Raw genomic sequence first — 8,938 nt, forward strand, 5'->3', positions numbered from 1 at the left:
TTACTGAGATCATAATGTACCAAGATGCTTGTGTGTGAACTAGTGGCTCAGTTTACCAAATGTGCTATTCCAAACTGTGTGACTAGCCACAAAAGCTCAACACTGAGCTTTTGTAGAAAGTAGGAGTTTTGTAGAAAACAGGAACAGGAAGCAGATGAAAGTATATCCAGATAAAAGAACAGCAGAGAGTATATGAGGCTGGACATGGCAGTGAGGGGCTGCATAGGACACATATCGACAAGTATGAATAAAAAATATCACATGAAGTCCATTATTGTATATGCTCAGATAAACAACACCACCAACAAAAATAATATATTTAGCAGATGTTTCAGTAGGCAAAATACTTGTGTAAGCATGAGGTTGTGAGTTCAGATCCCTAGAACCCACATAAAAGCAATGTTCAGCAGTGTGTGCCTGTAAGCCAAGCTCTAAGGAGGGAAGAGACAAGAGAATCTCAGGAGCCGCTGGCTGGCCAGTTTAGTCAGCCATTCTTCCTTGTAAAGTACAGCCTTAATATCTTAATATCTGATTCCTCTTCTTATAAGGCCACCGCTCAGACAGGCTTCATTTTAAGTTAATCTTTAAAGGCCTCTAACTTAATCTGCTTTTACGGAAAAGGCTTTACCGCTAAATATAGTCACACCACAAGGTTAAAGCATCAACATACAGACTTGAAGAGACACAAATTCGACCCACAATGCTCTGCTCTGCAGAAAGAGAAGTGAGAAAGTTAATAGATCTGTCAATAAAAGCAGAGGACATTCTCTGCACAACCCTAGGACACGTGGGTGTTCCTTAAATGTGACTTAAATTTCACTCCTGTTTTCCTAACACACTGAGTATGTGCCTCATTTTAGTGTAAAAAAAAAAAAAAAATGACCCTGTCAGTCATTCTAGTAGTAGAGAGAACCACTGAGAACTACAATTGTGGGCAGATAAAGAACGTAGAGGCCTTAGAATGAATGCAAAGCATGAGCTCTGAGAAACTCAGCAATTTTGTATGTGGTTGTTGGGGATCTAGATATGGGTCAACACATGATCTCGGCATCTGCTTCTCATTTTCTCTGTAAGTATTATCTGTGCAGCAAACCAGAAGTGAGCCCCACAGTACACAGTGAGAGGCGACACCAGCCAGTCTATGCACAAGAACACGATTGCCTGTGGCGGCTAAAAGCAGACGTGTGGACGCAGGACAAGCTTTCCCTGGCTCACACTCTTCAACATCTTAAGTTTCTATATAGCCCAAGTCATCCGTCATCTCAGTGAACCAAATGGCTTTCATTCATGAACAGTTGACTAAGGGACAGATTTTGCAGTGTGAATAAGTCTATCCTCTCGATCTTATCAAACCTTGCATGAAGGCTATTTCTCAACTTACTTTCTGTAGAAACAAAACATATGCTATGCAAATAAATAAACCAGTTAAACAATTGACTCCTAAACTCCACATGGTTTCAATCTGCCAAACATAGGGGAGAGTGGAGTGTGTATAAGAGGAAGTTTGTAGCCTAAGATAGCCATGTGGTTTTTGTTTGTTTGTTTGTCTTTTACAGGGATAGAACTCTCCACTTTCTTTAAACTCTGGTTGTCACCTCTAGAACCAAGACATTATGTCTTACATCCAGTATACCTTATGCTTTACAAAAGGGCTTTTTTATCCATTGTCTCACTAGCTCTTTGCATGAAGTCATTATTTCTAACTAGAGGGTCAGGAGAGGCAGTGTGGAGAGGGGGGGAAGAGGGGCAAGGGGCAGGGCACGGGGGGGCATAGGGGGGAGGGCAGATTCCAAGATCTCACTGGCCACCTGGTTTAGCTAAAATAGCAAGCTCCAGGTTCTGTGAGCGAGCTAGCATCAAAAAGTAAGGCAGAGAACAATAAAGACTTCTGGCATGACTGCCCTGGGTTCCGCACATCCACACACCTGCATACATACTACATACACACACACACACACACACACACACACACACACAAAAGGATGGATGGGTGATAGATGGAGGGAGGGAGGGAAGGAGGGAAGGAGGGAATATTTGTGGTCTTCAGATCTTGATAATCTCCACCCCTTCTACATTCAACCTGGAAGTATCTTGCTATCTTATCATAAAGCCAGTCAGGCAACCTATGGAAGGACAGCATAGTGAGAAAGTGAAGGCTCTTACCAGTGGCCAGTAACTATCTGAGACCTGATTAAAGCCACATGAATGAGCATGGAAGTGACCTTCTCAGCCTCTGCCAGGGCATCCGACCATAACAGCTTATCTTTAGTGTCATCCAAGACTGCAGACCAGCAACCTGGCAGCAACCACCCTGCTATGCCATTCCCTATATCTCACTTGAGAACTTGTCACAGGCTAGACTTTCATGATGTCAATATCTAACCTTCCAGCTAGAATATCAAGTTATAGGTTAAGGTCTTAAAATGTATTTTTATTTTTACTTGTGTGTCTTTCTCTGTATGCACACACACACACACACACACACAGAGAGAGAGAGAGAGAGAGAGAGAGAGAGAGAGAGAGAGAGAGAGGAGAGAGATCACCATTGGTTCTCATTTTTGTTCTCTCTCCTTTCCACTCTTTTCTCCTTTCTTCCTTGCTTCCCCTTCCTTCCTGTCGTTCTTTCTGATCCTCCTCTTATTTCTTCTTCCTCAGTATCATCTCTCTTTTCTCATACTCTTGACCACTTGTGGGATTGCACTGTTAACTTCCAGAGTAATCTGACATATAACAGTAGATAACTCATACCCAAGGCCACATGTATTGTATAATGATATTACACACACTAATAATATACTCATAAGCCTCTTTCATTTCTATATACTTTTTTGTCAAAATCATAAGCTAGAGTCATCTGGGAAGAGAAAACCTCGATGGAAAAATAACTGTCCCATCAGATTGGTCTGTGGGACATTTTCTTGATTAAGGATTGATGTGGGCAGGCACAGCTGATTACTGTGAGCAGTGCTGCCTTCAGGAAGGTGGTCCGGGCTTGTATAAGATAACAGGCTAAGCAAATCATAGAAAGCAAGCCAGGAAGCAGTACTGCTCCACCGTCTCTGCTTGAGTTCTTGCCTGAGGGTTCCCACCTGGAGTTCCTGCTCTGACTTCCCTCAGCGATGAACCGTGATGTGGAAATGTAAGGCAGGATAAACCCTTTTCTCCCTGAGTTGGTTTGTTCAGAGTTTTATCACAACAATAGGAAAACCTGAGGAGAAAAATTCCCAAGGTGTAAGCAGCTTTTAAACAAAACACACATGAGCTTCACTTGAGGTTTAAAGGAGAAAAAGAATAACTTGCAGAAGACCATACACAACACAATGTTGCCTTTATAAGGCAACAATATTGCCTTTGTTACTTTCATTTTCAAGAGCTTCTGGTAATAATTCCCATTTGATAACAACAAAATAATGCCAAGTTGGAGCCAAGGCTAGTCTTTAAAATTCACATTCTGAGTCTAGCTAGCTCTTAATAGGTATTGGGCTTGGGTTCGCCCCCAAGGCTTCCTACTCCCGAGATGTATCATAAGCTCCTTCCCATTGCTTGTCTTTCCCCTGTAACTCACCTAACTTCCAGTTATGAAACCTTACCTGTGGGGCTCAAATCCACCTATGGTGCTGACAGACAGCATGACTGCCAGGAATCTTAAGATCTGAATAAGTGAGCTGTTCATTTTGGACTCAGGCTTTTGATATTTACTTGACAAATACTCTACACTGACTGGCCAGATTCACTCCACCAATACCAACATCTGTTCTCTGTGACATTTTTTTTAAATCTTCCTAACATATGGACATGTTATTATTCATTCTTTACTCTCTGTATCCTATCAGAAATGTATCCTCTCCTCAAGGATTATCAGGAATCTGACAAGGCTGCCAGATCAATGTGCCCTAGTTTCCAAAGTTTCCTCTCTTCTCTAAAGCCATGTGACTCTCATGGTTTCTAGACGTTAGTAAGGCAGTGGCTTTGACGACACAACACAATTGCAACTCCTGAAAAGAAAAAACTGTTAGTCTTTTATGAAGCACACATAGTAGCAGACTCCGTCCTACTTACTATACAAATAATTTAGTACATGATGTCACTCCTCTAGAAAGGAATCCTAGGAATATTACAAAATACATATACATATGCCTACCGACCTAGGAGGCTCATCATGTCTTTCGAGCCTCTGTCAGGTTAATAGGTCGGTCTAAACTCTCTAGTCCCTCACCTTCTGTAGGCCTCCAGTTGATGCAGCCATCCTGTCTGTCTGTCCATACTCTCGTTGGAAAGAGCTCTTCTTTGCCCCAAAAGGAATATATCTGCGTGGACTAAGGGCGAATCATTGAATCCTCTCTTCTCAAGGCAGTGGAGGAAGCTGAGGTTATAGCCTCAGAGGTTCAAATTCTAATGGACGTAGGGTTTAGTCAGCTACACAATGTGCCCAAATGATTAGAAATTAGAAGGGAACAGAATATTCAAAACCAAGCAGAAGAAACAAGTTTTTAGAGAAGGAAGGAATGAAGCCAACACCCCCAGGGAAGCAGCAATAAGAGTCTCAGTCTCTTGACACAAGAACTCACTGGCTCAACTTCCTACTTGCCCTCATTCCCCTGCAGATTGGCCGAATGTCTTGTTGGGATGGGTGAGTTTCAGTGTCTTGAAATTATTAAGGACTGACAGTACTTTTAAAGAGTCAAACAAGAGGAAGGGTGAGAAATGTATATTCACATCAATGGAAAATTTGAAGCCACCGTAAGTCATAAAGCATGCCTTGGACCCCAGCTTCTAGTTAAATCCTCTCATTTTATGAATGAGGAAAAATATGTCACTCAGAAAGGAGAGTGGACTTAGCGCAGATCACACAGCAAATAGCTGTACCAAGATGTAAAAGTTAATTTTGTCAACTATGACAAGAAACTTCAGGGAGTAACTTCAAGAAGGCAGCTTACTTAGGGTTACAGTTTGAGGAGATCTACTGCACCGTAGCAGCAGAAAGACTATGGTTGGTCTCACACTGAGCATTCCATCAGGAAGCTGAGAGCATCAGGAAGTGGGGCCAGGACACATAGCCCACTTGCTGTAGTGAGGCTCCAATTCCTAAGTGTTCTACAGCCTTCTAAAACAGCTGCACCAGCTGAGGACAATGTATTTAAGAACACGAGCTTTTGGAAAATACTTTTTTTAAAAGATGTTTTTATTTTATTTATATGGGTGCACTGTAGTTGTCTTCACACTACACCAGAAGAGGGCACCAAATCCCATTATAGATGGCTGTGAGCCACCATGTGGTAGCTAGGAATTGAACTTTGGACCTTTGAAAGAGCAGTCGGTGCTCTTAACCACTGAGCCATCTCTCCAGCCATCATTATGGAGGATATTTCAAATCCAAACTATTACACGAGATTAAGATTCAGGTCGGCTCCCATCCCAGCACCTCGTAACCCAACCCCTGACCCCAATCCTGACATCTTGCCTAACATTCTGCTACTACTTTGCCACCACCCAGTTTGCCCCCTAGTGGTTTGTTCCCCAGAGCACACAGAACAGGAAAACCACGGAAATCATTAATGTCACTCCACCTTGTGGCCTTGGGGTGGAGTCTTGTTAAAGAACTTAGACAAGGAAAAAGGGAAAGAGAGATGCTGATGCTGCACTTATAGAGGAAGCTGCATCAAAGACATGGAAAGAGAAATAAAGTGAGGTTCTGGTTACTCAGCTTAAAATACAATTCATCCACATCTCAAGAGCATCCTAAGAAAATTTGTCAATTTTCACATAAAAAAAAATGAAGTCGGTCTCCTAATAAAAGAAAAAAATATATAGCAACTTCTTGGCACAACTATGCAGAGTCAGCTGAACTGTATGTTGAATGTTGAATGTCCCTATTACATATGTCCTTACTACAATGTACATACTTAGTCATCTAGTGCTTGGGGCCATCAAAATCATTTTGTGTTACAGTAGATTGGATATATAGTAATCGGAAAAGCGTCTTTACTGATTCATCTCCTCATGCACTATAGTACATTAAATACTTTGCTATCCTTACAATTAAATAAAAATTTTCTTGAAGTTTGCTGAGACCAGGCTATTTAAGTGTTGAGCAAAAAAATAATTAATTAAGGTAAGTCAAGGGAAACATTAGAATATTATAATTTTACTGAAAGACTAAGAAGATGCTGGAGAAAGGGAAGTCCAAAGATTAACCAACACTCAATGATAAATAGGCCTAAGGTCCTAGGATCCTGGCAGGTGAGAAAGTGGGATGCTCTTATGTGACCTCAGCAGTAGGCACCATCTCTAATAACACATCTGAGCACATGCTCTCTGATAAGTACTCCATCTGCCCTGTCTCTCACTCCTCATGGGAATTCGTGAAGTAGAACTTCTTTTGCTTTCTGCGTGTAATAAATAAAAATTATTGGACTTGGGAAAACAAATGCATTTTTTACCAATCTCTACTAGTTAATAATGAGTAGGAGACAAATCCAATCAATGCCTTAAGCCTTTCTTACTACATCCCATTGCTATTTCATTCTGATACAAACATTATTCTTCATCCCTTCTGTGTCAAAACAATAGGTAAAATAATGTCTGGGGTGGCCTTCATACACTTAATGATCCTGGAGAAAATCTCTAGTTCATGAATGAAAATCTCAGAGATGTCCCTTGACATGGTGTAGATTACCTGTCCAATGCTGGATCAATCATGCTCAAGGAAGTTCTGCCATTTGTCCAAATATGGATCACATATCCAATCCTATAATCAATAAAATGGGTCATCAGGACAGCATTGCCAGAATTCCATTTCTGTAGTGAATCAGAATCCTACGGGAGACTGTGGATTCTAGGCAGACCAGAAGTAGAGAGTGGCTACTGTACCATGGAGCGACAGCAGTAAAAGATGGTCCGACAGCAGTCACTCCAGGGGACATCCAGGACAAAGAGCTGGGGGCGTCGAGAAAACGAGGCAATGAAGACGTTAAACAGCACAACGTGTTCAGAGAGCATCAGTGTTTCATGTGTATCTGGAGGGCACAGCATGTGTGGCATGAGGCTTGAGAGCTCCAACAGAAGGCCGTGAAGAATTCCATATGCGACCCTTCAAGGAATGCATGCTTTATCCTGAAGACAGTGTGGATCACTGAAGGACTTTCGTCAAAGGAACAGTGTGATGCGTGAGGAATTTCAGTCTTTGAGCCTGTAGAAAAGAAAGGTTAGAGGTAGAAAAATGAATGGAGAAACTGGCAATAGTTCAAGTAAGAGAAAGTGAGCCCATGAACAATAGAGGTGGGTGGCGATCAAATGTAGATGAATGAGGCTGAGAAGGTAGAATCAGAAAGAAAGGCTGGACTCCCACTGAGAAGCTGATTGTCCAGGCTGCCCACTGATGCTGAACCACCTTCACAGATGCTCCAAGAGGACCTCCCAAGACAGCAAGGAGCCTAAAGTGCAATGGCGGCGGCAGCGGCGGCGGCAGCAGCACCGGCGGCAATTGTCCTCTCGGGATGTCCGAGTCTCTGGTCCAAGCTGCCGGTTTGGTCATTTACAGCACTTTAACCCCTTAGCTTTGGCAAAGCTAAAGCACACCGGATTTATTTTTCCTGAAGAAGTCTTCCACAAACTGAATTATACAGCTGGATATCCAGAGCTCTTGAAGGCAGAATGGGCTATCAAAGCACCTGGCCCAGTGGGGCAGACAGATGTGACCCTCTGTTTGTGACATGGTCAAAATTCTTTTGAATCAACTACTTGAGCTCTTTTAGCTCCCAAATTCTCAGGCCATGTTCCTCTGGCAATAATGTTGCTTTTCTTTACAAGGGCTAAAATTAATAACACATGTTACAGCAAAGACACTTCGCAGTGATGTTAAAAATGAATCTGTCTTAATCGCCAATTTGCTATACTCAAGGGGCATAGAAAGGAAAGCTTAAAAGTGAGATATTAATGCTTTCAAATCCATAAATTCACAGATGCCCTTTATGTACTCAGGTGATGGAATAAAGCCAATGTCATAAGCAGCAACCTAATTATTGTGGGACATACATTAAATTGTACATGTATTAATTCAATTTCAATATTTTTAAAGTTATTCCTTCTTCTAAAACTTATAATGAATCAAGATTTCTTAAAGTTTTGTAATAACCACGGGCATAGGACAAATAATAAATAGTTGTACTTAACTGGTAAACCATATAAGTCTATTCTTTACACAAATAAACTGGTGAGGAATAGAATTGATAAAGCAGGTATGCGTGAACGTATTTTAAAGGACCCTGACTCACCTGCCTGAAGATCTTTAGTTTGCCATTTTACGGTAATTCATTTGTTAACATTCTTCATCATTTATGACAACATTCTTCGATTTATGACAAATGGGAATGAACTAGGCCTGCGCTTTCTACTCTCAGCCACTGTCATACACTGGCAGGTTTCCCACCAGTTTTCTCTAAGTCTATTGAAATCTGTAGCAATAGTTAAACTGCAGCTGCAACCTAGACAAATTCTGACTAGGAAAGAAGGACAATGACTCCACTGCCTTTTCGGGCAGGGAAGCTAAGTCTTTGTCCCCGTTTTTGGCAGGCTTTGCTGCCTACAATCGGAGTTTCGAGGCCTGAATGGTGTCCCTATCATGGAATCAGTTGTGCAAAGTGAGTTTCTACCACTTTCTCCCTAGCCTGTGCCCTGAGTACTCTCTGGGGGTCCCAGCTCAGCAAGTTCAACCATGTCCAAGGTTTTCTGGTGAACTGTTGGTTCTATCTGCCATTTAGCACTTCCCCAGTATCAACTAAGTGAAAGCTTGCTAAGGACCGGTATGATGAGTGATTTCTCTCATGACAAACTTTATCCTAAACAGCACATGAAGAAATGTCCTCTCCCCTCTGAAAGGGAGGATAAGTCATGGTTTCTGCTGCTACTTAAGTGGTGTCTCACCCCTCCCTCCTAGATC

General features: G+C 41.9%; 1 long non-coding RNA gene across 2 annotated transcripts in view; it reads right to left on the reverse strand.

Annotated features, from left to right (window-relative positions):
* Positions 1-6,499: 6,499 nt before the first annotated feature.
* LOC116087333 overlaps positions 6,500-8,938 on the reverse strand; it is a 40,753-nt gene continuing 38,314 nt past the window's right edge. Inside the window, exons 1-3 of one of the 2 annotated variants that reach the window (XR_004117371.1) lie at positions 7,391-7,724; positions 6,871-7,189; positions 6,500-6,748 (exon numbers count right to left, since the gene is read on the reverse strand). This is a non-coding gene — a long non-coding RNA (uncharacterized LOC116087333). Of the gene's footprint in view, positions 6,749-6,870; positions 7,190-7,390; positions 7,725-8,938 lie in introns of those variants that run through there. The other variant, XR_004117372.1, reaches the window with a different exon arrangement.

This window comes from Mastomys coucha, unplaced genomic scaffold (genome assembly GCF_008632895.1).
Source record: "Mastomys coucha isolate ucsf_1 unplaced genomic scaffold, UCSF_Mcou_1 pScaffold13, whole genome shotgun sequence".
NCBI lineage: Eukaryota > Metazoa > Chordata > Mammalia > Rodentia > Muridae > Mastomys > Mastomys coucha.